The 27,939-nt window shown below is 42.7% G+C and overlaps 1 long non-coding RNA gene across 1 annotated transcript; it reads right to left on the reverse strand.

Moving 5' to 3' along the window:
- Nucleotides 1–448: 448 nt before the first annotated feature.
- Nucleotides 449–27,828, reverse strand: LOC145425112 (uncharacterized). Its single transcript, XR_013905778.1, has 2 exons — nucleotides 27,050–27,828; nucleotides 449–850 (listed from the first exon to the last, which is right to left on the reverse strand). It is a non-coding gene; the product is annotated as an uncharacterized LOC145425112 (long non-coding RNA).
- Nucleotides 27,829–27,939: the final 111 nt, after the last annotated feature.

Here is a 27,939-nt window from a genome sequence, read left to right on the forward strand (position 1 = left end):
AGAACTACGAGACTTACAGTAACAATAAGAGCTGTACAACATGTAACAGCAGCAGAGTGACGGGCAGGAGCAAAGCCTCACACAAATAAGAAACACGAGACTTACAGTAACAATAAGAGCTGAACAACATGTAACAGCAGCAGCGATGGAAACAACCTCGTGTTTGTTCCCATATGGAAAAGAAATAGTAAAAACATATATGATTTACTCATGAAAGTGGCCACTTTCTCATTACTTTCATATATTTTTTTAGTAAGTATACAAAACATACAAGTTTCATTGTATAACTTTTCAAGGGATCTTATATGTGTTTTCACTCTTGTATGCTTTTCATACAAGTTTCATACAAGACAGATAAAAACTTTGTAAGATTTATATATATCTTTTCCATATGGGTTGGAGCAGGGATGGTTAGAAAGAGACGACGCTGCTTTGTGCACGGACCATATTTATGAGTACGAGTAGTGAGTTTAATGATATTTCAATTATATGACAAATATCCAGTGTTGGGGAGTAACAGAGTACACGTACGAGTAACTGTATTCTGTTACAGTTACCGTTTAAACAGGTGGTATTTAGAATACAGTTACTTTGTTGAAATAAATGGATTACACTGCGGTACTTTCCTGTTTCATATTGTGGCGGGTCAGGACTGTTTGGGTTTGTTTGACATGTTCTGTTGTTCCAGGCGGCAGCGTTGTGGTTGCCATGGTTACAGGGTGACACGCTGCGTGTTTCCTGGGTGAGAGAGGCCTTTTTGTTGTTGTGCTAAGCTAACAGGCAGAATGTAGCATCATGGGCAGTGTAGTCCGTGCTGCAGGGAGAATGGACTGCTGTACCCGTGATGTGTCTGTGAGCGAGGGAGGGAGAGAAAGGAAAAGCACGAGCTGTCACCGAGCAGAAACGGGAGCTGGAAGCATGTAAATATAATAATAACCACTGCAAGAAGAGAGCCTGACGAGCCGTTAAGACTCGACCGTACACCGTGTTCCTGTTTTCCTCCGAAAACAATAAGTTCTGTTGTCTGTGAAGGTTCTCAGTAGGGCTGCCACGATTAGTCGACTAGTCACGATTAGTCGACTATCAAAATCGTCCACGACTGATTTAATAGTCGACGTGTCGTTTGAAGCTTTGTAAGATCGCAAAAGACGCAGGAATAATAGCAGGATTTAAGAGTGTAATAACGGACTGAAACAGAAGATGGCAGCACTGCATGTACAAGGATGCCAGCTGCCGTTAAACCCCGAAGAAGAAGAAGCAGCTGTGTCCCAGAATTCATAGCGCGGCCCAGCTTAGTTTCCAACAATGGCGGCAGCTAGTTAGTTTTAACTTTACTCTTATTATTCTTTCTGGGTCACAAAATAAACGTTTAACATATTTTCAGGCGAGAATGTAGCTGTGTAAACCTCAAATATCTGCTCAGTTTATCAAGACACCACATATTTTCAAAAGTGCTCCGACGTTTTTGGAGACGTCTGTTACCCACTAGCTCGTTAGCGAGCCGGGGGCTAGGTCACTAGCGCCGTGAGAACACCGGACTCCCGGCAAATTGTTTTCAAACCCACCGCCGTCTTTCGCGACTCAGGTTAAATATATATGAGTCACTTAGATAAATTAAAAATGTTCTTGTTTGGCTTTTTTTTTTTTTGTATTTTATTTGTTCCTGAGTAAATCGGTTTGGCTGAGATTAAAGTTTTTACACAGCTGAATAAACTCAAGCAGACAGCTGATCATCAGAAGTGTGAGATGCTGGAGAATATACTCCAGTGTCCTGTTATATTTTAGATAGCAAGGAGTTTATTAAACTTCACCGAAACAATCTGCAAATTTCATTAAAATTTAATAAACTATCATCTTGTCTTTATTTTTAGTTAGCACAAACACTTAAAGCTGTAAGCTAATGATAGTTATATAAGACCAGATGCTGCTGGTGCAATAAGCTGTAGTTTTATGTTATGATGATCTGATTAGTCGACTAATCGCATAAATAATCGGTGACTAGTCGACTATCAAAATAATCGTTTGTGGCAGCCCTAGTTCTCAGTCATCCAGGCCATCGTAGTCTGAGGAGCTTGCAAAGAAAAGCGTCTGGACTTCTTTAAGTTGCTTGAAGACGTTTCACCTCTCATCCAGAAGCTTCTTCAGTTCTAAGAACAGAAGGTTTGACTCTGTTCTGCTCCTTTGACAATAAGTTCTGTTGGAGCAGCCTTTCAACGCCTCTCTGTCTCTGCTAGCAAAGTCGACCCAGACAACAAAGTAAAGCTCGTTTTCAGCTACGAGCCCGACACGAACCCGACGTATTAGCCAGAGGTCCCTTTACTACGGTTCGGAGCCGCGGACCTTCAGTAATAAATCACAGCAACAGTACATTCATGTAGTTGTAAACAGCATGATAATATATTAAGTAATCCAAAGTATTCAGAATACATTACTCTCATTGAGTAACGTTACAGAATACATTTTGGGGCATGTAATCTGTAGTCTGTAGTGGAATACATTTGAAAACACTGCAAATATCCAGCACACTGACAGCTGTGACCTTATACACATGCCCAGTGAAAGGTTGATTGAACACTGTACATGGTATATAGCTGGTCTGGGGTCAGATTCTGCCAACCAGGCAGCGCTGCCTCATGACACGGGGCTGGATCAGCCATCTATTGATCCATCCCAGAGAAGATGAAGGACACGTGATGATGACACCACTGTGCAATTCACATTGGAGGGCTTTATTCCATCCACTGAGTCATCAGAGCTGTGGGCCTTCTGTGAGCTCTGCAGTGTGGCTGACAAAGCTGACATTAAGTGTCCAACTTTCAGGATTTTTGCTAAGCTGTCACTCACTGTAGCTATCATCTCACACACTTGGCTACTTTTCTCTGTAAAGGTGTTTGATGACAGAGTCTTAACCCCTGCATATGAAGATAATGTGTTTGATATATCTGTTAATACCTGACACGACTTCTTTCCTTTCAAGTCTGTTTCACATCCAATTGTAGAGACAAGTGTGTCAGAGGATCGTGTGAAAGGATGTTCTGTCTTTCTTCAACATACATATATTCGACAGCAGAGATGAGTGTGGAAAATGAAAGTAGACGGGAGCACCGGGAGGCCAGTGGCTGCAGGTTTACAGTGACCTGTGTGAGAGAGCACATGCTGAGGAAGCAGAAAAAGACTTGGCTGAGGTTGGAAGGATGTGCAGCACGTCAGAGTAAGGAGGACATGAGGGCAGCCATGAAGGAGATGAAGAATGATGGTCCTGATAAACATCTGGAGGTATGAAGGGGACTTTTTAACTAGATTGTTTAACACAGTGTTGGGACAGATGCTTGTGTCCTGGTACTGAAGAATCAGGGTGCAGAGCTGCAGCAGCCACAGGGGGAGCGAGCTGATGAGCCACACCGTGAGAAAGAGCTACTGAAGTGAGGTTCTACATGTAGATGAGGAAGTGCAGAGAAGGTTAGAAGGAGTTGTATCATATCTGTGTGGATGTGGAAAAAGCACACGACGGGACACCAAGAGACGTACTGTGGTACTGCACATACTGAGCACATACTGAGGCTGTGCAGGAGACAGCAAGGCACAGGTGAGCTGTAGGAGGGACAGATGGATTTAGAGCGGGGGCGCGATGACATCAGGACTCGACTCTGAGGCCCTTCATGTGTGCGATGGTGCAGACAACACTGGGAACTATAGTGAGAACAGGGAGCAGGTGGAGAGGTGGAGCCAGTAAGACTGAATACATGTGTGTGAAGGAGAAAGGTGCCTGAGTGAAGCTGGTCCAGAACAACACAGTGCACAGGGCAGGTGCAGAGGAGGTGGGGTGGGTGGAGGTGAGGGTCAGGGGGGTCTGTGAAAGAAGAAACACAAAAACCTGACAGGGAAAATTTAGGAGACGGTAGCTCGTGATGGCAGTCGGGCGAGCTGTTGTGTGTCGGAGACGGTGGCACTGACAAACCCAGGAGGCGGAGCTGGAACGGTTAAAGATGGTCGACTCTTCATTGGGAATGACCAGAATGGAAACGTTTAGGTAGAACACAGGGGCGAGGCTGGACACGTGCAGACGACTGATCGTGGATACACAGGGTGTCGAACAGTAACACACTAACACAGAAATACTGCTGTAAAGGTCCCAGTTAGACATGCTGAAGCACAGGTCAACAAACAATCTCAGCTTCCCTGTGTGATTTCACTTCATGGCTAAATCATCGTTTCAGGTTTCTTTGGGTATTTGTGGGTTTGAAGTTTTCACCCTAATTCATAAAAAGCCAATAAACAATCAGGAGAGAGGAGTTCGTCTTTCTAATTACAACTAATACGATTAAAAGACTTATTTATAAACTCCGTTAGCGTCACAGTACAAAGTTAAACAGAGAATCAGGAATCCTCTCTTAATATAAGTGATCACATAGATCTGTCAGCAGCAATTTGTCACGTAAAAACAGCACATCAAAAGGACTCTGCAGTCACAGCGCCCCCTGCTGTTATCACGCTAGAAAGGTATTTATTATTATATTAATTATGCAGCATGCAAACATATATAATGTCTCTCTGAGGGCATCTTCCTGAAATATTAATGCAAACAGCTGTACTCAAAGGAAGCACACACACACACACACACTATGTTAAGCATGTGTGCATGTTGGCTGTTCATGATTTATTTATGGATTGGCTTTCTCTTTGCGCACAGAGAGCCAGAGGTTCTACTGAACTCTGGGTTGTTACCAGTTCATTACCAGTCATGTACCAGTAGCCCAGCTCAGCATAAACCCAGACAGTAATGACATACTGGTCTGGACAGATTACTGACCAGCTTGGAGTGATCTTGCTTCACTCACATTCAGCAGAAGCTTTGTGGAGATGAAATCAGTGTAACACTGCGCCTCCTCAGGTCAGAGACCACAGACGGTAACGAATGAATCACTTTGTGAGGAAAGCCAGCTAGACTGGACTGAACTGTCTGAGCTGTCATTGATCAGTTATTAGTCGTTTCCTGGCAGCTTTCTCCGAACAATCACATCAAAAAGCCACCAAACCGAACATGATGTGATTAATCTGCTGCACACAGGACGCTGCTGAACACCTAAACCAGGCCCTTAGAGGACCTCTGCCCTCTGTTATAATAACCACACATCTACTACTGACAAATGGCTAATTATTTATCATTTATTTATAATTATTTCTTCATGAAATCACAAAACAACGAAGCTAAGATGCTCAGTAAAGACAGCGCTGGCCTTTCTATCACTGTCCACTGTCACAGCAGGACGTCCAATAATCAGAGTGGCTGCTGCCTCGTGTCTCCACACAGAAAGGTCAACAACTATTTGAGGCATATTTACCTCTCTGTCACCAGCCCCACAACAAACACATACAGAACGACGGGGCCGTCAGCAGGAGTCAGGCTTTGGACAGCTCCATGTCAACTTACCTGCAAGAGAAAAGACAAATTAAGTAGTTACCTTAAAAAACAAAAGGAATCATTTCTTAATATCTGGTGAACTAAGTACCTGCTACCATCACAGATCATCAGAAACAGTTCCAGATGCACAGACAGTGGCTGCAATGTACATTTTTAAATTGTTTTTAACACTTGGATCCACTTTAGTTCTGTTTATGTTACGACAAAAACCAATCCCAGCACAGGCAGCAGCACCCACAGGCGTGTTGTTTGTGTCACTGGCAGCTATAAATAACAGCAACATGTGAATGAAGTCCGCCGAGCTATTCTTAGGCTCCGCACAAAAGGAAAAGCCATAAGCTTTCTAACTCCAGTGTTCTTCATATGTCCCCCCACACATACAAAAAATCTAATTTTAAAAAAATGATAGAATGAAAAGAAGATATACAAACATCAAATGCCATAAAATGCTCTGAACAGACGAGCTTCCACTGGCATGTGTACATTTTACCTTAATGCAGCCTTAAGTCACAGTCGCTCCCTAAACGGAGATTCACTTGATTCCATTTTAAGAACTCCCTGCAGTGTGACCGATCCTGGAAGCTTCACTACATCTGTCTAAGGCAGACTAATCACTCAAGGACATGGGATCCCCTGGCCCCCTTTATAAAGGCCCCTGGCCTCAGACTATTCTGTAAGTAGGGGACTGCACTGAGATACCAAACCAGCTTATGAAATGTGACAGTGTGATTGTGACTGGGATATAATCCCTGGATACAAATCTTGTGAATACTCATAACCAGTTTCAATGGAGAACACTGACATACAGTGGGGCAAAAAAGTATTTAGTCAGCCACCGATTGTGCAAGTTCCCCCACTTAAAATGATGACAGAGGTCAGTAATTTGCACCAGAGGTACACGTCAACTGTGAGAGACAGAATGTGAAAAAAAATCCATGAATCCACATGGTAGGATTTGTAAAGAATTTATTCGTAAATCAGGGTGGAAAATAAGTATTTGGTCACCTCAAACAAGGAAAATCTCTGGCTCTCACAGACCTGTAACGTCTTCTGTAAGAAGCTTTTCTGTCCCCCACTCGTTACCTGTATGAATGGCACCTGTTTGAACTCATCATCTGTATAAAAGACACCTGTCCACAGCCTCAAACAGTCAGACTCCAAACTCCGCCATGGCCAAGACCAAAGAGCTTTCGAAGGACACCAGGAAAAGTATTGTAGACCTGCACCAGACTGGGAAGAGTGAATCTACAATAGGCAAGCAGCTTGGTGTGAAAAAATCAACTGTGGGAGCAATCATCAGAAAATGGAAGACATACAAGACCACTGATAATCTCCCTCGATCTGGGGCTCCACGCAAGATCTCATCCCGTGGGGTCAAAATGATCATGAGAACGGTGAGCAAAGATGACCTCTGTCATCATTTTAGGTGGGGGAACTTGCACAATCGGTGGCTGACTAAATACTTTTTTGCCCCACTGTAAAACTCCCTGTCTGAATTACTTCTATGATTTATCGTGCAGTTTAGTGCAATTACAAGAAGGCTCTTATTACTAATAGGGATGGGTATCGTTTAGGTTTGATCCGATACCGGTGCCAAACCGTTACTTTTGAAACGGTGCCGGTGCTTAAACGGTGCTCAAACCGGTGCTTAAAGAATGGAGAACACAAAATTGGTCCAATAACCTCTCATGTTCAGCTGGTTTTTTGTAAAAAGATAACAATGTTAGCCTTTTCTGCAGCTATGGGGCATATATGGTATCACTCTTGGCTGGAAGCAGTGCTTAAACAATGGAAAAAACACAAACTTTGTCCAAAAACCTCTCATGTTTAACTGTTTTCCACTTTTTCTTTGGTCATTTTAGCCTTTTTGGCCAGGGTGAAGGGAGTATCTGTCATCAAACAAGAAGACAGCCGCATGTAGCTATGATGATGTTTGCTAGTTCACCTTACATGCATTAATGTAATAACGTGGTTAGCCTACTCAACGTAAATTACACACGAACAACATTAAGCTACTCAGGCAGAGAAGAACGGCTGCTGCTGCACCATCATCCTCATCATTCCTGCTACACTGGCAGGGCTAGGGGCCAGGACTCTCCTCTTCGGGTTCTTGGGGATGTTGCTAACTCCGGGTCCGATAACAGGCACCACACCCGCAGTAGATGTGCACGGTGTGAGGTCTAGCAGCAAGCTATCAAATACGGCGCATTTCTCGACTTTTAAAAAAAAATGCTATGCGTCGCCAGGTGTGTCATCAGATTCGAGGTGTTACCTCCTTTGACAGCATCACAGTATCACCTTAAAGCACTTGTTGCTGCTGAGTTTGCATCTTTTGCTGTGAAGTACAGCCAGACTTTGACCGCTTCGCCTTGGGCATTTTTAATCTGGAGCTCTGCTCTAAAAGAACGTACGTACCTGGGCCCGCCTACTATCCTCGGAAACGTAAAATGATTGGCTAGAATCTAAAGTGTGTCACAGCTCAGGAAAAAAAAAGCACAGAAAAAAAGCACCGAAATGTGCGCTGCCTTTCAGTCTGGTTACCACTGTTTATGTCGGACACCGGTACCCATCCCTAATTACTAATCGGTTCTTAGTAAACTTTATGCTTTATAAGTGTTTGCAGTGCTATGAGATGTAAAAAAAATAAACCGAAATACACTTAAATACAAGTACTGTATTAACTATTATGTAAAATAAACTACAGAGTGCACTCTGCAAAGTGTGCTTGCAGGCAAGAGATGCAAGAATGCATGACAGAGCAATAGAATAGAATAGAATAGCTTTTATTGTCACTGTTACAAGAACAATGAAAGGCTGTTTGACATTTCTCCATGTGTGTGAAGTATTTACACAATCACAGACAAATTTACATTTACAGAAGAACAATATGTACAAGTTATACATGCACCTGCAAACATACGGATACACCCATACAAACATACACGCACATGCATACATGTATGTATAAATACATGCATGCGAACATACAGACACATGTCTCCACATACACATACATACATGCCATGGCTCGCTGACTGGGAGTGCCGACCTGAGCTCCACAGGAATGAATCCAAAAATGTTACATTTGAATGTTTCAGATCATCAACAAAATGTTAATATTAGACACAGACAACACAAGTAAACACAACATGCAGGTTGTAAATGTAGCTATTTATTCTTATTAGAGTTATAATTCAGCCCATCGGAGGGTTTTCAAGTCTGAACCGCCTTTTTAAGCCACAGCATCTCAGCCAGTTTGAATAGACCAAAGTCCCTCAGAGGTGAACTGGCTGATCATTGAACACATGTTGGTGACATTGATGGTCAGGGATGCAGAGCAGATGCAAAGCCACAGCAAACCACAAAGAGAAGCCCAACAAAGAACCTGCTGTCTGTATTTTTAGATTTTAAGGTTTTTTGATGAAGACAAAAACAAGGACAGCTTCCTCCAGGGAGAAGCTAGAAGCTGCCTCCTGCAGCTATAAATAGCAAGGCTTCAGGAAATCTCACTCTATATCAGGAGTATGGAAACTGATGGGATGGCGTGCACCCTGCTTAATATTTTGGAGGACTAATTGCAGCATCTCAGTCATCAATGAGGAAGTAAAGCAGGAAGCGGATCGATGCACTGTGATCGATGATCTAGGTATAAAGTAAACTGCCTTTAATGGTAAATATTATTAATGTATATACAGACCATAAATATTTAAACAGGCACATAGTTTTGTTCTTTAAGGTTAACAAAACCATGATAACGGCGTCTACGTTACAGGACATTTCAATGTGAATGTAAGTGCTCTATTCTTAGGAAACCGTGGCCTTTCTGTCGGTTTGGATCTGCTGATGAGCCTTTGGTCTATATAAATAGACTGACTATGGCATAATCGTGACTTTTGTCATCACAGAAGTGATGGGAACATTCAAAGACTAAAAAATAAAGCTGTGGAAGAGCAAATAGTGTGCACAATTCATCTGATCGCAGAGAAGCAGTGAAAAACCCACAGAAAGTAAAAGATAGACGTCCTAAAAACTGGTGCAATTCAGTATAATATCATTGCATGTTTTGTTGCAATGGAGCAAACAACAACAGTACACTACTTTGCTGGGACTAAAGTATCTCACATATAACATGGATGCTGTAAAATGTGATTCTGACATCCTTGACGTATGCACAGGAGTACAGAAGTAAAACAGCAGGAGTGTTAGCTCTACAGAGGAAAAGACACGCCTGTTACGTCGCTTACTACCTGCTTCTTGTCACCACATCGCCCGGTAGGATGGTTTCGACTCTCTCTGTAAGTGTACATCTCACTCTAGACTCTGGCTAACCCATTCTCTCCTCCCTCCGCAGCATTCCTACCAGCCCACCTATGGCTGTGCCACATTATACTGTTCATGGTAATACTGGTTTAATGTTGGGCAACGATAAAAAAATAAAATATCGCGATAGAATATGGGTAAAGTGCGCATGCGCAGTGCCTTTGTTTTCATACCCACATGGTGGCGATAGAGAATGAGAAGGGGGAAAGCGGATCGTTGAGTGAAACACATGAACCAGAATTGGTTTGTAAAAATGCTGCAACTTCAGTGGTGTGGAACTGGTTTGGTGTTTGTCCGTCAGATACACAACAAAGCACCATTTTTTTGTAGAACATGCAAGCGGCCGTCGTTATTGCCATATTTTTTGGACTAAGGTGCTCTTAAATCTGGGAGTAATCTGGGTCCTAAACTCCGTCCTTCAGGACCCAAAGTCAAACGAACACTGCGACATCACTGAGAGTTAAAAACGGTCTAAATTCTTTCATCTTTAATAAAACGATCAGTGTTGCTGCTTTACCAGGTGTAACTATGAATTTTAACATCCAGGCATCCATGAAAACAGAATTTATTATATTTAACGGACTTAGAAGTTAACAGGAAGTTAGCAGGAAGTTAGCGGAAGGTAGCTCACTGGTTTTGCTAGTGGCTAAGCATGATATAGCATGTTCTGACTGAGAGATTTCTGAACAAATTAAAACGTACAGCTCTGCTGTCACTTCCAACATAAATGAAGACAGAAAACTAAACAGCAGTGAGGTTTGTAGGGTTACTGAAGTTGGGCTAGCTGCTATATAATGATGTGCTACGTGATCGCTAGCGACACAGCTATGTTAGCATAAACACAGTGAAGCTGGAGGACGAACACTAACACTTTTCCACTCGATAAAAGTTAACGTGAGGGTTCCTGATGGTTAGAGACAAATGCAATCGCATGGCAGGATGCTGTAAACCACAGGTGTCGAACTCCAGACCTCGAGGGCCGGTGTCCTGCAGGTTTTAAATGTGTCCTTGATCCAACACAGCTGATTCAAATGGCTAAATGACCTCCTCAACATCTCTTGAAGTTCTCCAGAGGCCTGGTAATCAACTGATCATTTGATTCAGGTGTGTTGACCCAGTGTGAGCTCTAAAACCTGCAGGACACCGGCCCTCGAGGCCTGGAGTTTGACACCCCTGCTGTAAATCATAGGTGTCAAACTCTGGCCCGTGGGCCAAATTTGGCCCGCAACCTAATTACATTTGGCCCGCAAAGCCATACCAAATTACTATTAGAGCTGGCCTACTGGTATTATACAGCTAATATATATATTGTTTAGTATTAAGCTTTGCTTGTTCCATATTCAGTTTTTCAGCAAAACGTGTTTGAGTCCATAAGAAAAGATTCATTCTTATATCTGGAGGAATAAATATATTTCAATAAATATTAACGTTAGCCCGCGACTTTGTTCCAGTTTTGAATTTTGGCCCACTGTGTATTTGAGTTTGACACCCCTGCTGTAAACGGACCAAACTTCAGTCAGGAGAACAACTGAGATAATCCATCCACAATACGAGGTTAGTCATTAATATACTGCAACAACATGGGAATAGAGCAGCTGCCAGAGAATTCAACATTAATGAATCAATGGTAGAGAAGTGGAGGAAGCAAGAAGAACGAGTTTAATAAAGTTTGATTTATCTGACTGCTTTGTTTCGCTTAATGTGCCTTATAATCCCCTGCAGCTTATGGTCTGAAAAATACGTACTGCAAACGAAATCATTTGAAGAACTTGTTACATTAGCCTTGAGAATAGTTAGCTTCATAACTTGGCCAGCTCCAGGCCTCGAGGGCCGGTGTCCTGCAGGTTTTAGATCTCACCCTGGGTCTACACACCTGAATCAAATGATTAGTTCATTACCAGGTGTCTGGAGAACTTCAAGGCATGTTGAGCCATTTAAATCAGCTGGACACGTCTAAAACCTGCAGGACACTCGTGGCCTGGGTTTGGACACCACTGCCATAACTGAATACTGAAAGAAACTACAAGTCACGATCAGCTTCCTCATCAAGAACATCGTGAGAAGTCAGTGCAGCTGAGCAGACTTACTCAGGAGGAGTGGTAGAGAAGGACTGAAGAATGGCCACATCAATTCTCCCTGTGCGATAACACAGGTGGATCCTGCAAAAGGAGTGTGTTGTCTCTAGTACAACATATAACAATTCTGGGTTTATCTCTGGACTCCATCTCTTTTACATCACTCTGTCAGAGGCCATAGCTGTGAGTGCCTTCAATCGGGCATACTGGGCATTTGCCTGGTGGGCCGACAGTGATTCTTCGTATTTATGGGTTGATGGGTTTTGTTTTGTTTGTTTGTTTTGTAACGGCATGAGCAATGAAAGGTGGTGGATTGGCCAGATGCTAGCCGATGTGTAAAAATAACTCAGTTGTTTGGTGGTGGCTATGGCAGAGCTTCCACAGCCCTGCTCACAGCATTCCTGACTCTTTTTCGCCTGCACAAAACAGTCCCCTTTAGATTATACCTTCGGCTACTGGGTATGATGGCTCAGCCATCCTGGTGGTCTGGCTTGGCTGTTTAAGAGGGTTTCAGCGCTGGGTGGTTTCTTCAGGCGCTTCCTACTGTTCTTGTGAGGATTGACAATACCACCATGGGGGCTTATATTAGCCATCGGGGAGGGATGCATTCACGCTAATAGCAGCAAACATTTCCTCTCTCTGAGTGCAACACATCCCAGAGTCAGAATGGGGAATGAATCTGCGAGGCGTTGTGTTATATGGTGATTGGGCTTTGCATCCAGCCACTGTAGAACAGCTTCAGCTGGAGCTTTTAGCCACTACATAGAGCAATAATCTTCACTAAGCTTGATCTTAGAAACACGTTCCATCTGGTGGACATTGGGGAGGTGACGAATGGAAAACTGTTTTCAACACTTGGACATTTCAAGCGTGCCGGGCTGACAAATGCCTCAGTTGTTTTCCAGGCTTTAATCAATAATGTGCTCTTTGTATGTGCACCTGTTTGACCTGCAGATTTTTTTCCAGAGAACAACTAGAACAGGAAGCAAGTCAGAGTTCTTCAATGACTATGAGACACTAAGTCTAGTCTTGGTCTTGGTAGCCGGGGATCCGTCCGCCATGGCCTCTGATCCTGGCTGCCACGTGGCACACATTGCATGCGACCTCTATGGCGCCCACTGCAGGTGGTGGGCCTGCATAAGAATGGGCCCATGTCCCTTTTTCGGGTTGTGCCCAGCCAGGCCCCATGGACCAGTGCCCGGCCACCAGATGTACAGCTTCTGGCACCCTCCCCGGGCCTGGCTCCAGGGCAGGGCCCTGGTAACACTATCCCAGGCAGGGTGAACTGTTTCCTTGATCTTGCACTCATAGGGGTCTTCTGAATTAAATTGAATTGAGGACCAGACACAGACTGTTTTATATGAGATCCTTCTCATGCACTTCAACAGTCTTATTCATCATCGAGTCTTAAATGATCCTGTTATGACCAATGACTGCTCGACTGTGTCAAAGAGCTACTTCCACAGTGTGGAGAAGCCATAATTCTGACTCCACGCCAAATAAAAGGGGGAAACCCTCCCAGGGATTGACACCTAACAGTTAAATAGTTAAAGGATTAAACTTCTCTTTCCTTTCTTTAAACAAAAAAATATTTTCAAAAAACTATTCAAAGGTCCCAAATATCTTATTTCACTCACAAGGCAGACAAGAGGCAGCTGTGTCATTATGGCGTTTGTATCCTGCTGCTACTGGGACCAGTTACAGCTCCTTTCACTAACACACACACACACACACACACACACACACACACACACACACACACACACACACACACACACACACACACACACACACACACATTCTAGTTTTGATATCTTAGTGAGGACACCTAGTTGACATGATCCTTTTCCTAGCCGCTCACTGTAACCATCAATAATGGATGGTTAACGCTCAACCTAAACCTAACCATAACCTAACTGTAACCCTGACACTAGAACCACATTGTGAGTCTCCAACCCGTGAGGCACTTTTGTCCTCATAAATGACTGTTGGTCCCCACAAGTATAGTAACATTCCAATTCTTGGTCCCCACAGAGACATCTAAACAGGTACACACACACACTTTCATGTATTTTTGTCCACAGTATAAAAGCTGTTTGGGGCTGGGAGGAATTAAGTCCGTCCATGGCAACTTTCCCCGACTGCCTTCCACATTCTTTGAGTGCTTGCCTTGTCTGCTCGCTCTGGCGCTTTAATGACTTCCTTCAAATGGTACCAACACTTCTGTGGTCCCAGCTAGTGAAATTGCTAGTAAAAATGTTAATGTGATAAACTCACCAGCTATTGGCTCACTGACATCCAGTACAAGAAGGCCAGGCTTACCAAAACATACAGTTTGATTTGTGCGCTCTGCTGCTGCTGCACACAAATACTGTCCAACACAAGGAATTCAGCCTGGATTTACACTCGTCCCAGTGTCCTATGGCAGGTCAGCTCTATCACAGGCAAGGACAGCTCTGACGCTTCAGAAGTGTTATCAAAATAAATAAATAAATAAAATAGAAATAACATAGTAGTTTGGATCAAAAGCCAGACTAAAATAATAAGTTTTAAGACGCAATTTAAAAGACTGGATGGACTTGGAGAAACGAATATAAAGAGGGAGGGTACTCCAGAGTCTGGGAGGTACGACAGCAAAGGCCCGATCACCTCTGGACTTCAGAAGAGACCTCGGCTGCGTCAGGAGCATTTGATTGGAAGATCTAAGTGCCTTATTAGGGATGCACAAATGGAGGCGCTCGCATAGATAGCTGGGAGCTAAATTGTTTAAAGTTTTAAAGGTAAGCAAAAGAATTTTGAAATTGGCACGATATTCAACAGGGAGCCAACGTAGGTTGGCTAAAACTGGTGTGATGTGGGCATAATTTCTAGTTCCAGTTAAGAGACGCGCAGCTGCATTTCAAACTAACTGGAGCCGGTGAATAGAGGAAGGTGGGAGGCCCGAGTAGAGAGAATTACAGTAGTCTAATCTGGAAGTGATAAGACCATTAATGAGTTTTTTAAGGTCCTTCAAAGGGAGGTATGGCTTTGCTTTAGATATCTGACGCAGCTGGTAGAAACTGTTTTTTACCACAGAGGAGGTCGATTTCTTGAGCTGTCCAGGAAAACACCAAGGTTTCTAACAGTGAGTGAGAGATGGCTACCAAGGGCTAAGGCATCAGTAAGTTGTTCCAGCGGGGTGTGACTATCAAAAACTAAAACTTTTGTCTTATCCTCGTTCAGTGTGAGAGACGTGACCACGTTTGGACCTCATTTAGACAGTCAAATAGGGGTTCCAGAGACGTAGAGACATCTGATGTCAAAGGGAAATAAATTTGTATGTCGTCGGCGTAGCAGTGAAAGGAAATGTTATATTTTTCAAGTATTACTCCCAAAGGCAGCATGTACAAGGAAAAAGAACTGGGCCGAGCACAGATCCTTGAGGCACACCACAGTGAATTTGTTTTTAAAAACTGAAGCTGGCCCTCCACCTCTGTCAGTAGACTGGGGTGAGCTCAGAAAGGTGAATCGGGTTGGTTCTGAGAAAGAAAAGAACTCACCAGGGCAAAGCCAAGTTTCAGTCAAGAATAAGAAGTCCAGCCCGGATGAAAGAATCAGCATACAGAGTCCTGAAGTTGGCAGCATGGTGTTCAGAAAACAGCCTGGGACTGGGAGGTCATTGTCAACATCAGGAGGCACTGACTTGGCCCCCCTCTACATCAACGGGGAGTGTGTGGAGAGGGTCCACACCTCCCGGTTCCTTGGTGTCCTCATCTCTGCTGACACCTCCTGGACAGACAACATCTCAGCGGTCGTCAAGAAGGCCCAACAGCGGCTGCACTTCCTGAGAGTCTTCAGGAAGTACAAGCTGAACTCCAACCTGCTGCTGACATCACGGTATGGTACGGCAGCTGCACTAAGGCGGATAGAGGCTTCAGAGTGTGGTCAAGACAGCACAGAAGATCATCGGCTGCCCTCTCCCCTCCCTGATGGACATTTATTCCTCCCGCTGCCTCAGCAGAGCAGCAAACATTATCCATGACAGCTCCAGTCCGGTTCTAACCTGTTCAACCTGCTTCCCTCAGGGAGGCGCTACAGGTGCATCAGCAAGGAGACCCACAGACTCACAACAGTTTTTTCCACCCGTAACCTGAACTCACACATGATAAACACAGTTCCACCCCCCAATGTAGGACCTCTATACACAGACTACACAACTATCATCACCACTGTGCAACACTTAATTTACGTGCAGTAACCCACACTGTAATATATAGCACTATGTTTTGTTTCTATATTTGTAGATAGTGCTGCAGAACTGTGCAACTCACCCCCTTTCTTTCCCACGTCTGCACTGAATAGGAGATGCTCTGAAGCTTATTGTGCATGTGTGTAGTGACAATAAAACGCATTCTATTCTGTTTTTGTTCACATGCTAAGTTCAGCATTCAAAATCTTGGTGTAATGTTTGAGTCTTCTCTGAGTTTCAACTGTGTAAAATCTTTATCTCACTCCTAACATTTCTAAATTGTGAAACATGGTCTCCTCTGCTGAACTGGAAGAAATTATCAATGCGTTTCCGTCATTGCATTTAGATTAATGTACTGGCCTCTGTGCTGGATTAGAGAAACCACCAAGGCTCTGCACCAGTCTACAGCTGACTCTGTCCATTCTTTTAAAAAGCACTTCAAAACCTTTTTGTTTAAACAGATTTTCTGTTGAGAAGTTTTTTAAAAATTTTAAAACTACAGGTTTATGTTATTTTGGCACTTTATGGGTTTTTTGTGACGGTTTGTCTGTGAAAACGTCCTCACAATCACTAAAAACCAAAGAACACCACCCCCACAGTAAAGCGGTGGAAACATGGGTCATTTTTCTGCTAAGAGCACAAGATGACCTCCCTGCATGGAGGGCCAATAGACAGAACCGCGTATCGTACTGTGACGAGGAACCTTCGTCCCATGAAGATGGATGTTCAAGCATGACGATGATCCAAAACATCGTGTCGAGGTAACAAAGCAGTGGATGAAAATAAGAGTGGCCTATCGAGTCTTCCACTCATCACCTCCAGCTGGTGACGGCAGATGGCTGCCCCTCACCGAGCCTGGGGTTACTTCTTCTTCTCTGTAATGTTGTAGGGTATTTACCTTATAAATATGAAATATATAAATATGAAATATGTCAAAACAAAGCAGAGACAGCGATCAGTGATAACTGATTCTCAGTGCTGGAGATAAGGATGTACGGTAACCTTCAACATTACACATCCTGTGGACACATACTGTTTGATCTATTGTTAGCATAAAGACGCTGACAGGTGCAGATCAGAATCAGAATCAGAATCAGAATACTTTATTGATCCCTGGGGGAAATTATTTTTTGTTACTATTTTATTATTGTTTTGTTATTATTTTTTGTTTTTTGCTCCATTTTAAACCAACATTAAGACAAGACAGACAATACACTAACTAAGAATAGTACAATATATACATATATATACATACATACATACATAAGTCACTCATAAATAAATAGTTGGAAAAGAAACATGTGTAGTTGTAGCAGCAAACAGTGTGTTAAGTGGTGAATGATGAATGAGCCCCTGATTTCTTCAGCCTACAGCAGACAGACTGTCAGCAGTTAGCTGTAGGACTGCAGAGCGTATGCTTGGTTTTATGTTGCGTTGTTGTTTTTAGCCTGACAGATGCCAAATGATCTGTCTGATCAAACGGGCGATTGTGGAAGAACACAAGCGCTTTGTCCTCTGGAGGCTGCTGACCTTCTCTGGCCACACAAACTGCTACACACACTCACACTGACATTAACCTGTCACTGTGGTACACCACTCTATACTTCACATATCTTGGTTGTCCTCATTTACACGACAAACACTTAAATAGACACACACAGTGACACTGTACGCCACCCCGAGAGGCCCAGCGTGGCACGCTACTGGTGTGTCACATGCTCAGAGTCCAAACAGCCTCTGTGAACCCACACTGCTGCAAATATGTCGCCAGCGCCTCCAGATTCAAATCAGTGTGTCATTGAGCAACAGAGGTTAGCAAAGGTGTCCCAGTCCAAATATGGTGTAACAGCAGGAACGTGTGGGACATTCCTTTCTTATGACTTCATAAACTCAGCTACTGGGAGATTAATCCAGCGTGGTGTGGCAGCTTTGATCGTAGACCAAAAATGTGCGCTCCAAAAAGATCCCAGCGTAATCAAAACAGGCCGTCCTTTGGCGTCCACCGGGCAGTGTTTTGTAAATAATGTGTGTTTATCATTTATATGGGAATATAAAGAACTAGTTTTAGCTGTTCTACATAAACAGCATATCCCAAATATCATCAAAACAGAAAATTAGAATAAGAGCTTTCAAATCTAATTTATTGGCACAATTATTTCAATTTACTTTGCTTTGGAAACAAATGTGCTGTGAGGGCTGTTTAGATCACATGTTACATAATGAAGTAATGAATGTCATTTCTAACTGTTTGATTTTATAAAGTATGTTTGATAAATGTGAGGTCATGTCCAATCTGGAAGAGACATGTTAAAAAATGACCACGGCCTGCACGACTTCACATTTGATGTTATAGTCAGTGTGTACTAGTGATGGGATTTCTGGCTCTTGTTAGAGAACCGGCTCTTCAGGTTGTTTTGTTGCTATAATTTACATTATTATTAACAATAATATAAAATTATGCACAAAAGGAATTACTAATGTAAAAAAACAAAAGTGGTTTTATTTATATATGTTTATATATAAATATATGCGGTGGCCCCTAGAGACAAAACACGTACAAACTCCAAAACACATTTCTAGCATGAACTGAACTTCCAAAGCAGAGCTACTAGATCACCTAAATTACACAATTGAAAGCATGAAAGCATGTGTGTATTGTTTGTGTATTTATACACAGGCACTCATATATAGTCAAATAATTTAAAAAAAAGTTCATTTACCTGTTACTACCACACACCAAATCCGGTCGTTGGTACTTGCTGGCTTGTGTAGCCACGAGGTAACAAAAGCTCAACACTGCGCCCAGCATCCTGGAGCACTTCTGTTGTGTTTTGTACGTGTTTTGAGTTTTTATGTGCTTCTGAGTTTTTACGTGTTTTGGAGTTTGTACGTGTTTTTACGTGTTTTGGAGTTTTTATGTGTTTTGTCTGTAGGGGCCACCGTAAATATTCTTTTATTTATTCACTCCACATAAAATGTAATAAATAAATCATATAATACAAAAATCAACTATTCACATTTCAACTTTTAACTATTTAAATTTTCAGCTTTTTCCTTTTACAAATTTAAAGTGAAAACAACACAAAACACTGCAAACCACAACACAATTAAATAGATTAGGAGCCGACTCGCGTCGTTCATGTCAGAAATCCGGCTCTAAGAGCCATTTCGTTCGCGACCGACCCATCACTAGTGTGTACATGTTTCTATTACAGCAGTGCAACAGTGTTCAACCCAACGTATCTCTGTGAAAGACAAATAACTGCAGCTGAATAAAAGCTTTATTGCTGCCTAATTCATCGCTACGTGTACCTCCGTCCAAGATAATGGATGGTTTGTCATCTGCTGGTGTGTCTGCAGGACAAGCATGTAATGGGATCAGTGGGGATAAATTCATGGAGGAGAGGAGAATGAGACAGACCTAATGCTAGCTAATGAAAGGACAGCAAACTAACACAGAGGAAGAGGTCAAGGCAGATTTCTTTGCAGGGTGAGATGAGGAAGGGAGGAGAGTAACCACTGTGATCACCCAGAAGAGAATGACTCAGGTCTGTGTCCAGTCTCCCCAAATCAGCATGACACAGCAAACTCAGCTACATAAATCTCTGAATTACCAGCTGAGCCACTAATCCAGGCGGTATGACACTCGCCAAACTGCTAGTTCTGTGATATTTTACCACCGAGCATAAAAGTGCTTACAGGAAAGAATAAGCCATGAATACAGAGTTTAAATCATAAGAATATTTTATAACGTTTAACATTACGCAGAAGCATTTCATATTCATGAAACGCTTTCAATTAAAAGAAAACATCGAAACAGGTAATAAGAACACACCCAACATGCTCAACACCCACTTTAGTACTTCCTACTCAGCAGTTTCAATTACTGGTTAAAGCAAATGTGTTAGAAACTTAAAGCACGTAAAGAATCTGCTCAAGTCAAACAAGACATCAGACAACACATCACCAAGAAGGCAAGTTTAAAGCAGTCCTACAGAAAGGTTTCAAAACTCACTCCCACAGCTTGATTCCAAGGATGTTAGATTCCTATCGGGCCTTTTCTACTGTTAATGTTTAAGCTAAATGACAACTTTGTTTGTCCACTGTCAGCATTCGAAACAACTTCTACAGGGTTTAATGGAGCACACAGATTTGACTTTTTACAAAAGCACTCAAAGAGCTGTAGTAATGAAGAATTGTATCACAGTATGTTTTGTCATATCCTGTCTAAGATGTTTTTTCTTGCATGAGCCTAAGCACTCATTTATACTCGTATCCAATACAACTGATTTCGGTTTTATGCTTCCTAAAACCCTTAAAATTCCTTGTCAACGTCTTTTAGTTTAACCAATCCTAAAGGAAATCAAGCTTTGCTGCTCTACTCTATTTCCCGTTCCCTGCAACATGTGTGTGGATGCTGAATGAGACGGGTGGAGGGATGAGCGCTACATGGTTGTGTTTGAGCAGGAGGGCCGGATGATGAATGGGCTTTTATAGACATGCTGTTCGTTTACGGAGGCTTGTAGGCGATGATCTCTTTAGTGTAATATGAAAAGGAAACAGACACATCGTGATATCACAAACACAATCCTACATTTGTGCCAACCTAATAAAATAATATGCAGTACTGTGTGAAACTCATCAAGTGGCCTGAACTAAAAGTTCTCCAGCAAGTTTAGTAGCATTGCTACTTGAGATCGTTCATGTTGCAGCCAAGAACTTCACTGATGACTGCTGCCATGGTGTAAATCAGCTGGTTGGTTCCAGCGATGGTCACACTAGGGACTGTCCACTGCAGTAAAAACTAGAGATGGCACGATACCACTTTTTTATGTCCGATACCGATATCATAAATTTGGATATCTGCCGATACCGATATGAATCCGATATAGTGTTTTTTAATCAACAAAACTGTTTTTTTAATATCTTGCTGCATTTTGTATAAGTTCATACTCAAGTTTAAAACAACAACTACACTAAAGCTATTCTGTTATACCTGTATACAAAAAAAATATTTCATAGTTCAGCAATACTGATCAATCTAATAAACTTAGACCTACACCATCCTCCCTATTCTGGTATTTTAAAGAGTACTTAGCATAAATATTAAGCAACCTAACTAATAGGGTTCCAACTCCCAGCAACAACAAAAATAAATAAATAAAATATAGGGAACCACCCCTCACGCTCCACCTCATGATGCTTAATCGACGTAATCAACCTTAATTTGATGCAGTGTGAATAAAAATGCACAGAAATCAATTATTTTTCAAGAAATATTAAATAGATTCAACATCTTTCTTCAACAAAATTGCAGACTGCACAGATGGTACCTTCCCAAAGGAAAAAGTACTATAGCTTACTAGGGTATATATATTAGACTTAATAGTCACTATATACAGTAATTGACTTCTATTCATTTTACATCAAATTAAAACTTTGGGTGTCAGATAATTATTTATTAAAAGCTAGACATTTTAAATGAGAATAAGAAAGAAAAGTATGTCTTTGTGCCCCCTTTTCCCTGTTAATGCCCTATCGGCCCCCCTGGCTAAACTTTGCTAGATCCGCCCCTGCACAGTTACCAGCCGTCAGCTACGTAGAAAAAGATCCTGGAGTAGAAAGTAATATTAAATACATTCTAACAACAGCTGATCAAGCTTAAACGTGCTGCTGTTGTTCAGCCGCTGGTTTCCTCTTTCTGGTGCAAAGTGGGCCAAAAACAAAGAAGAGAGACGGACTCGAGACAGAAAAGCCGATCAGCTGATCATTAAGCAGTTTCATGATTGAAGTAGCAGCCGGAGAGCGAGAGGCAGTCGCTTGGTAAGCTTAACGCAGGAATGCTTTACAAACATTCAGAGATGGACTTACACACTTGCTTTACTTCTCTCGGGGATAACTTTGTCGGAGATGAAATGCCGGGTTGCTAGCGAAGCTCCACATGCTATCCAGACCACCGACAGGTCCCGCATGCCACAGCTGCTCTATCACGTGATGCATACTGCTCCGACGTGCTAACGTTCTGAGGTGAGTTACGGCGTGTTGCAAGTTTTGTGAGGTGCTTTCGTGATATTTAATGGATCGGATTACATTTTTTATTTTTCTCCGATATCCGATCCAGTAATTTAGGTCAGTATCGGACCGATACCGATACGTAATATCGGATCGGTCCATCTCTAGTAAAAACTCTGCATTATCACTCCGTTACCTGCTGCAAGCACTGCCACAGTCTGATTTTCTTTCATCACTACCTGAATTGTTTGACTAAAAGGAAAAAGAAATGGCAGATGTCCTTCTCTACAGGGGAGAACTGTTGGCAAACTGTTCACCACCCCCCAACCGCCCTGTCTGTCATCACTCCACTAGCATTGCTGTTTGTAACTATATTCACTCCACTTTTACACACCTGTACATAATATCCTAAAAGCCACAAATCAATTAGAACCCTGCTCTGTTTGGTAATGAACTGTGATAAAACAAATATCCCCTGCCTATGAAAAACCATAGGCTTCCCAAGGGAGTCATGAGTTCATAATGTTCATGTTCATAAACACTGAAAGCTGACATGGAGTAGGTCCCAGGCCCTGAACTCCATAAGCAAGAAAATGGATTGATGTATAAATACACACACACACACATATATTAGGGGTGCAACGATAAACAAAATTCACGGTTCGGTTCGATACTTTGGTGTCACGGTTCGATATTTTTTCGATACAAAAAAAATGTTCATGCCTTTTTAATTTGTCATTTATTAAAATTATAAATATATATTTTAACTCAAAAGTACAGTTTTTAAATTTAATGTTGCTGAAACAACAAAATAATAATAAAAAAATCTATCTGATGGAGGAATCGCTCATCTTTGGAAAAGAGAGTTTATTACAGAGAAATGTCTCTTTCAAAATAAAAGCTCTACTATACGCTTCTTCTGGGCTATATTCTCAGCAGCATATTAAACATATCAGGTCCCCATAAGGAGAATCCTGTGCTAACAGCTGTCTAAATGACTCGGGTAAAGTTTGCAGCATGCGTGCTTGTTGTTTTGTCTCCTTCCTCTTGTCTTTGCACCAGGATGATGTCGGAGTAAATGTGCAGTCATATTCGTTGTGTTCCCACTAGTGCTGTCAGCGTTAATCTGAAATGACGTTAACGCCACAACACGGCAAATCTCCGTTAACGAGCTACCGCGGATCGCCCCGTGCGTGGGGCTAGACGGCCAACACGTTAACGAGCTAACTGCGCTAACACACTAGTTCCCACCCATGTAATTGAGCATTGCGTGGCACATCCAACATACTGTTTTACTTTAGTCCATGACGCGCTTACCTTCAGGGTCATACGTCACATGAAGACCAAAATAGTTCCAAAGGCCAGATCTGAATGAGGGTGGGGGATGGTGATGGCCCGCTTGAAGCTGATGCTCCGGAGCGTGTGTCGAAAAAAACAACACACTGGTTCAGAAGCACTGTGTCGAGGCTTGCTTCGTTTGGCAAAAGTCACGTGACCAGTGATGTCCGAAGCTTCATTACGCACGTAACTGCTTTGGTACCTGATTCAAACGGATATAAGGAAGTGAATCATCCACGGGATTCGTGGAGTGTGTTGATGGTGACAGAGAGTGAAGAGGTGATCATTCCACTGACAGATATGGAGCCAGCGAGGAAGAGAGGACGTTCTGGCGTGTGGGAATACCTGCATATCTACCAGCTTGCAGTGTAGTTCCTGCACTCCACAGCCTCTTCTGTTCCATGCAAGTGGATTTTCTCCAGGGCAGGAGAAACTATTTCTAAGAAAAGAAACAGACTCAGCCAGCGCACAGTAACACTAATCCTCTTTTTAAATGTAAATAACAAAAGGGCTACCTGACATAGATCATGTTTTTACTTTGCAAGTTCTTGATTAGGGGTGGGTTTTGATTATCGCTTTTCTGATTACAATCCATGCTAAATTGAATAAAGTGATATTGATTCATTAAAATCCCGTGTCGATTTGTAAATTAACGTTATTATGCCTGAAACGCCAGCATCTCAGGTTAAACCTCACAACATGTCGTCAAACACCATACAGCTAAAACAGTAACTGGGAGCAGGTTTACGGATTCTGCATACAAACGTGAACACAGACGCGTCAGAGTCAGATTTTGATGTGTCGTCGGGTCCGCGCTGTGTTTGCCTCTTTTTTTTCCGCTGGCTTCTGCAGCTGCAGGTTTCATAACTCTCTGTTTACATCTCTAATTAAGTCTCACGTGTGTCAGCTTTCTTTTAATAGATACGAAATTATGGATATATACTGTTAAATGATCAGAATTGTAATATTTCTGACTGGGGCAAAACTTTCCAGATTCCAATCAAATCGGATCCTGTATCGAATCAAAAGGATTCTACAAATCAGTGACGATGCAGCCGTACTCAGCTTCCTAAGCATTTTCCCTTTCCAGTTCACAATCAATCCTACCCCTAGGTCAAAAATATGTATAGGACAATCGGCCTCATCTAATATTTTGTATGAACCTGTCCAGCTGTCCAGTGATTAAACGACAAGTAGATGGAGGCAGGACTCCACAGCAGGGGCATACTCCATAATGTGCTGTGCAGTCTCATATGTATATTATATATATTGCTCACTTATTGTATTTACCAACATCAAGGAGTTATGAGCAAAGAAAGGCCACACCATAGTGCATGTTTAAATAGGGAAAGTTTATTGATCAAAATGTATTACGCAAATACGCATTACATTTTTTTCAGCCCCCCAATCGAGAAAACAAAACCAATTACATGTTCAAAGCAACGGAACGGTGGCCCAATATCAGAGAGAACTCCACTCTTGAGTGAGCAGCGATGATTGAGCAGTCCGTTTTATTTTGCAGATTCAAGCTGCTCTTCAAAGTTTTCACCACCAGATGTCACCGGAGAGGACTGTGTTGAAAAGCTTCGAGTAATGAACCGTTTTTCAATACAAGCTTCAGTGCTTCAGAAAGCTTCATTTGGCCATCACTAGTGGGGGAGGTTCAGTTTGCCATGTTGCAACGAGCTTAGCTTCTGTCTGCTAGCTTGCGCTGCGCTCAGTGGATCTGTGCTCGACAGTGCAGCCTAGGCGGAGTAGTCGAACACAGATCCACTGAGCGCTCAACACAGACAGCATCGTCAGAAGGAAAGTTGATAAAATAAATTAAAAATGTTGTATTGTTCGATACACATGCGTACCGAACCGAAAGCACTGTATCGAACGGTTCAATATCGATACGAGTATCGTTGCACCCCTAATATATGTGTATATATATATATATACACATATATTATACATATACACACACATATATATACATATATATATATGTGTGTGTGTGTGTTTCTGTGGTTCAGCATTATGATGCTGAACCACATCATAATGAATAAATGGATAAATTTCCAAAATCCCGGAGCAATGCAAATTAGCCGGTGCGAGGTAAGGAGCTCTGTCATTGGTTAGACAGTCTTAGCTTTGCACCTATACCAAAGGCCATTCAGCCTCTGTGTTTACACTCTGCCTACACAGATGTTGGACATGAGACGACACAGGAAAAGGATTTTTGATGTGAGGTTTTTATTGAGATTTTATTTCTTTTTTTTCTGATTTGAAGTATTTATTAATGGAATAATAATTTATTTTCAAATACTGATTTATAAATTTTTTTTTATTTTCAATTAAATTACTAGATAATAAATTACTTTTGTATTGAATAAATAAAATAACTTAAAAATGAATTTGTAAATTAATATTTTATCGCACAATTCATTGTTTAAGCAAAGAACTTTTTATTTCGATGCGCTGGATCTTCTGGTCCTCTGCACATAAGTGGATTTCCATTTAGACTTTATATAGACAACAACTCAAAGTGCTTTACAACAAGTCACATTCACCCATACGATCATCTAGTGCTGTACTTTAAACACTTTAAACACAAACACAGATACTGTGGGGAGAGGCCACAGAGGCACAGGGAGAAAACTCACACAGAAATCCAACAATTAAAGAGGAACCTTCTCGATGTAACACTACCATCCTGCAAGATGACCTGGTCCTGGGCCATCTTAATAAGCATGCTGTGCACAGTAGTTTCATATTCCTGCCAGAACAAACACCAGACAGTTTGTACACAAGGCTCAGATTCTCGCTTTGCCAGATACAGACAATAGTTTAAGATCCTAATGTCTCTGCACAGCTCTGTATGTACTGAAATATCCAACCTCAGATATTTCCTGCTCACTCTCTGCACCGCCTTAGACAACAAGTAGTTCATGCTATACATAGCATTGACTTTTCATTCCAGCCATGTGCACTCATCAGGGCATCAGTGCTGCCGTAGTAACCACACTAACACTTCCTTGCACCTGTTGAAATGGCCTCAGTCTGATCGTGCCCTGAACAAACTCACCTTTAACATCCCACACACGGACTAAATATGTGCGTGTCAATAACACGTGACAGGAGAACATGCTGGTTGTCTGTCATGGGGCTGAATTAGAAACAGAGCAGGAACTACAGTTTGTCAGATTAAGACTGATCAGGTCCAACATCCGCTCCCAGCACTGATTTACACGTTTGGTGTCACATTGAAGGAAACGCCTACTGGCACAACCTGCATGTGTTAAACTGCTCCTGCGTGTAAACAGCGTGTCACTTACGGCTTTTTGCATCACAAGGACGCGCACTGGCGTCTCAGGGTGACTCAGATGTTTGCTGAATGAGGTGTAGACCGGACTAGGCGGGACTCATTTCAGCAAAACACGAGCTTTTCCACCCACCAGTGTTTATCTGTGTGCTTATTTTAAAGAATTATTCCATCGTTATCAAATACGAAGCATTACACGCACGTCGCGCCGTTTCTGCTGAGTCAGACACCAGTGCTCCCGTGTGCTGATTCTCGGGTCCATCTTAAACTGGTGTGTTTGCGAATGAACTTCGGTAAAACGTTACAACGTTACCGGGCGCGCAGAGGGTCTCGGAGGCGTGTCGTACCTGTCGGGTGGTCGCGGGCTCCTCGTTCCCGGTGGGTGAAGGTGTTTCTCCTTCAAGCGATGCTGGGGTGACCGGAGAAGAAGCCATGTCCCCCCGACATCACCTCTCACTAAACGCCGCTCCTACTGTGACTTTCCTCGGTGTCCTCCAGCGTGCAATACGCTGCCTGGCGCAGTTTGCACGGACGGTGGACCGGTTGCGTCGCTCGTTTCCTGCGCGATCAAAGTGAGTCTTCGGCTGCACAGTGCAGCCACTGTCCCTCCTCCGGCCGGCGGACTAGTCCAGGCGAGGCGGATGACGTTGTCCCGGGTCTCGCTCGCTCTCGCACATGCAGGACTTGGCCCAGTCTGTCTTCTTCTGCCTCACTCTGCGCTCTGCTTTTCACTTCATGTCTTTTTGTTTTGTAAGGTGGCTAACACGATCACTCCTCTTCTGCCTGCAGGACTCTGTGACTGCTCTGTGCTGTGGCAGCACACTCCAGCCTGATAGTTCATTTTACAGCTTTTGGCACTGCGACGCTCTCCTCGGCTCGACAGACACAATCTCACCATGTCGGCACAATATACTGAGTGCAATCCATAACATGATTTTATCTCACTGTAACTTTGAAATCGACCAAATGTTGCGTAAATGACGTGTCACGTGACTTGAGCACATGCACACCCCCTGTCCTCACAGCAGACATTCATCTTAGCCCCCCCCCCCCCCCCTTGTGTTTTGAGATCATTGCTGCAACAAAAAGTTGCCACACATATTTCTACATGAAACGTACTGAATCAGTTGGCACATATTTAATATATATATATATATATAAGATACTGCGCAGGACCCTCAAGCTCCCAGGCCTCTGGTAGAGGACCCGAGCTTGAAGGATAAACCGCCCGCAGGGG

This window comes from Astatotilapia calliptera, chromosome 3, assembly GCF_964374335.1.
Source record: "Astatotilapia calliptera chromosome 3, fAstCal68.1, whole genome shotgun sequence".
In the NCBI taxonomy this organism is placed as follows: Eukaryota; Metazoa; Chordata; class Actinopteri; order Cichliformes; family Cichlidae; genus Astatotilapia; species Astatotilapia calliptera.